Source organism: Onthophagus taurus, chromosome 6 (assembly GCF_036711975.1).
Source record: "Onthophagus taurus isolate NC chromosome 6, IU_Otau_3.0, whole genome shotgun sequence".
NCBI classification, from domain to species: Eukaryota; Metazoa; Arthropoda; class Insecta; order Coleoptera; family Scarabaeidae; genus Onthophagus; species Onthophagus taurus.
Window position 1 is genome coordinate 28,718,325 of NC_091971.1, and position 4,774 is coordinate 28,723,098.

The 4,774-nt window shown below is 34.9% G+C and overlaps 1 long non-coding RNA gene across 1 annotated transcript; it reads right to left on the reverse strand.

Moving 5' to 3' along the window:
* Positions 1-534: 534 nt before the first annotated feature.
* LOC139430308 (uncharacterized) lies at positions 535-1,881 on the reverse strand. The gene is made up of 3 exons (XR_011640778.1): positions 1,748-1,881; positions 1,561-1,697; positions 535-1,495 (listed from the first exon to the last, which is right to left on the reverse strand). It is a non-coding gene; the product is annotated as an uncharacterized lncRNA (long non-coding RNA).
* Positions 1,882-4,774: the final 2,893 nt, after the last annotated feature.

Consider the following 4,774-nt stretch of genomic DNA (forward strand, 5'->3'; position numbering starts at 1 on the left):
GTTGCACGATTTATATTTTTAAATTCAGCATGTTCTTCAATTTTAACGTGTTAACTTGTAATTTTGTTTTTAATTTTTTTAAAATTTTATTTGAATAATTACCCTTGTAAACTTAATATTTAACGATATGACTTTTTTGTGAACTCTTGTAAAACTGTAAGTACTATTTTTTATACTATTTAGTATCAAATTTCAAGATTCTTTTTTGTTAAATAATTAAATTGAACGATTGTTAATCTTATTGTAAAGTCTCTGAGGATGGCCATGGGCTGAAACTTAATTAATAAAACCAGTTTCAAAAGTACAAATTGAGAAAATTAAATTTAATTACCTTTTCATAATTTTAAGTAACCCCATGCGAAAAGTCTAGAGGATTTACATCAGGTGAGTATAAAATTCAGAATTAAGAAAATTACGAACAATGATCGTAAAATGAGCAAACGCACCATCATGCATGGACCATATTTGTAACCTATCCTGGAAAGGTACATCTTCGAATAATATCTGCAAAGTGTTTCGTAGAAACTCCAAATAAGTTTTACCAGTTTAAGCGATTAGGAAGAATCGTTGGTCCTATCAATCGGTCACCAAGTATACCAAGCCAAACATTTACAGAAAACTTTTAATGGCTTCTTAATTGCACAACAGAGTAAGGATTTTCATCCGCCCAAACGTGATTGTTATGAAAATTAAAAATTTCGTCTTTTGTAAAAGCAGCTTTGTCAGTGAATAAAACACTAGCATGAAACATCAGATTTTGTGCAAGCTTTTGCAACATCACTTCACAAAATGCTCTTCTCGAAACGTAGTCAGGAGCGACCAGTTCTTGCACTCGTTGAACATGGTACGGATACAATTGTTGCTGACGTAAAATTCTCCAAACTAGAGAGGCATTAATGTTTACTGCAGCAAAACTCGTACCTGGATTTTCTTCAACCCTTCTCAAAACATCCTCTTCTACTAGAAGTGCCTCATGTACGTGCCACATGCAGCACCGTACATAAAGTGCATGTCTGCCATTTCTGCATTTGTGTATTCATTCATGCTTACATGAAATAAAAGCACCCAACTGTACTAGCGAAAGTGACGTGAGATTGACAATAACTAAAGACAAAATGTGTTTAGTTTTGCATGGGTAACACCACTAACCGACTAGATATGAACTTTATTGAAAAGCAACGTAAAATCAACTATATCTCTGAAACAATTGATTTTAGGACCTAAGTTTACTAACATAAGACTTTTTTATTTATCTCGATGAGAACTATAAGTGGGTAAAATATTCGAACACAATTTTTAAACACCCGATATAAAAAGTGCACTTCAAACTTAAAAATTAGCAATCGTTGGTTGTCGATTTTTGCAGATGTTTGCATATACGTCAAAAAGATAGATTTTTGTGTTTAGGTTTCTTTAACTTCTATACCATTGACGCAATTTTTGTTTTAAACACATTCTTGGGTAACTTAATATATTTTGTATAAACAGTTATCTTCTGAAACAAAAAATAGCAAACATTGGTTGTCGAGATAAAAAAGACACGAAAGAGTCAAAAATTACCTAATGATTTTTTCTATTCTGCCCCTCTAAACTTCTGCCTTACTGCCTTAATTGATGGTACGGGTATGTTTTTTCCATTCTTGAAGAATTTTACTCAAAACAGATGTTTTTGGTTAAATCGCTAAAATCAACGGGTTCTGAGAAAGAAGATATTTTTTGTTAAAAAATCATGAAAATTGCAACAAACCTTAAATAAAATGGATTTTTGTATTCCCCTCCATTCAAGTTCTACCTCACTTGTGAGTTACAAATTAGATTGTAAGTTTTCTTCACTCTTAACTTCTCCATTACCATCTCAATTATTGGTCAGAATATTTTTTTTAAATCCTAGAAATATTATACATAATGGTTAAATCATTTAGAAGCAATGAAGTGAAAATTGTATATGAGATATTTTCTGTTAAGTCAGGAAAATTGCTTGAACATTGAAAAGATGAGTTTTTGTGTTTCGTTTCTTTCAACTTATGAAAACACCACTTATGAAATTTGTATTTTCAAAATGTTTTTATCTTTTATGTTTTATATAAAAGGTTAACGTCTAAAACTAAAAATATCAATCGTTGGTTATAAAAACAGGAAAACAATAAATTATTATTGTTTTATGCAAAATTACATGAGTGTATTTTATATAAAAAGTTAATTTGCACAATCAAAAATTTTAATCGTTGGTTATCGAGATAGAATATGCATGAAACGTATACAAATTACATAAAGATTATTCTCTAACCTTTAAGACTCTTCGATCGTCTTCTACATCATCCATGTACCGTAGTTTTAGCCTTCCCCTTGTTTGCTGTCCCTTCTCCCTACTTAGGATACTTGTGTTACTACTTCTCTTGTTATTTCGTGTTCTCATTCTCCTGACATATCCCATTTAATTTCAGACTATCCCACTTTGACGCAGTTATCAATATTTGGTTCTTTATATTTGTGGTACAATTCGTGGTTAAAAAGTATTCTCCATATACAGTATGTCCGTAAAGTGTTTATGGAATTTTTCCATAAACGGTTTATAATAATTTTATCGCCTATATCCGCTACATTACACTGTATAATATCTTTCAAAGCATAAGAGCATTCCTTCATCTTTTTTTAAACTCCAGGTTTCACATCCATATGTTAGGACTGGTCTTATAATTATCTTATATAATTTATTCTCAATTGATTCGTCCTCTAATTTTCATGGCATAAATCCATTTATCCGTTTCATTTTTGTTGTTGGACACCGAGGTATTGTCTGTTGTGATTTCCTGGTGTGTTTCTGCAGCCCTTTTTGGATCTGTGGCCTTTATGATAACTCTGCCTATTATGTCCAAATCATCTGCAAATGCTGTTAAAAATTGTGCCAGACGTTGTTATGTCAGAGCTTCATATGCTGCTCACTTGTTGAGTGTATCTTTCCTATTGCTCAGTAATGTTCCGTTCTTATCCATGCACTTTGATGATTCTCAGAGTATATCCCTTTCTGGCGATGTTTACTTTTTTGTAAAATCTTCTTCATTTATTTGTTCATATATTATATATCGGTTTTTCTTGTTTTCTCTTGTTTCGATAGTTCTCTATCACTATCACTAAATATGCGTTATTCTTTATATCGATGGCTTTTTTACATTTTCCGTCATACCAGCCATTACGCTTGATGGTCTTTTCTATGTCTGAATGTCTCCTGAGCCACTTCTGAAGTCTGAATCTGGTTGTATTCTGAATTATTGCCCACCGGTCGTTCACTCCGGAGTGGCCAACCTCAATCTCTACTGACTCCAGTTTACTATTCAGTTTCATAGCAAATTTTATCGCGATTTCTTTCTCTTTTAATCGGTCACTTAAGTTGTTAACTTTAAGCGCTCGTTGTCTCTCCGTCTTCCTTGCGTTTGATATACGTGCTCTCATTGAAGGTGTTACCAAGTAGTGAGGTGAGTCTAAATTGGTGGCCCGGTAGCTCCTGCAGTTAATGTCAGTTGCGTGTTTCGTAACCATTATTATATTAATTATTTGATTTTCATATGGATATTTTTCTTTTGGATGTAGGTGCTTGTATAGTCATATTCAGTGATGCTACAAAAGTATGGCTCTTATAAGTACGAAGGCTTTCTCGGCCAGTGTTAATTAAACTAAAACTAACACTAGAACTAACACTACACCTAGAAACTTTCGGGTTAAGCCGTGCGTGTTTTTTATATGTTTGACGTTTGGGATGCCATGTTGCAACCTTCTTCAGAAACAAGTTCGAAGTGACGAATTCGGTTAAAATTTGACAATAAATACATGAAAAGGTAATTAATAACTGTTGCGTTCTGTTGTAAGTGGTGGTGAGATGAAGTCTGCAGGTACCTATTCATATGCGTCTTCTAACGATACACTCCCAGTTCCATGCCCCCAAACGTCTTCTTAGTGACTAACACATCCAGGAATGGAAACTGTTTTGTAGTTTCTGTTTCCGTGGTAAATTTTATCATGGAGTGCTGTGAATTGAGGTGGTCTAGAAATTCCTGGAGTTGCCTTTTTTTCATGTTACCAGATCACGAAAGTGTCATCGACGTAACGAAGCCACAGCTTCTGTTTCGAAGGAATCTTCTTTAATGCTTCCTCTTCAAACATCTCCATGTAAAAATTGGCTATCACAGAAGACAGAGGTGATCCCATGGCTGCCCCTTCGCATTGCTCGTAGAATTCCCCCTTCCAGCTGAAATATGTCGACGATAGGCAGTACTCCACTAGTCCTGGGACATACTTGGGCAAACCCTCTGGGATGAGTTTCTGGCGAAGACCATCCACGGCACCTTTGACTGGATTCCACGTCGAAACTTACCAGTATATCCTGAGCTTCATACTCCTATTGATTCTACAAAATATGTGGAATCTCTGACATGCTAGCTGATAGATGGGTCAATTTATGGCACTGACAATAGGACGTAGTGGGACGTCTGGTTTATGGATTTTGGGTAATCCATATATCCTTGGTGGTACTGGAGCCTGTACGGATAGCAGCTTTTCTGTTGATCTTCTGGGTTTTCTGTGGATATTACCAGTTCTTTCATCTTCTTTACTATCTTCTCGGTTGGGTCCTTTTTTATTTTCTTATAGGTGGCTGGGTCCAAAAGGCTCTTGATCTTGCCGTCGCATTCCTTTCTGTCCATAACCACGGTCGCATTCCCCTTATCCGCTGGTAGGATGATAATGTCTGGTTTTTCCCTTATCGTTCGTAGTGCTCTAC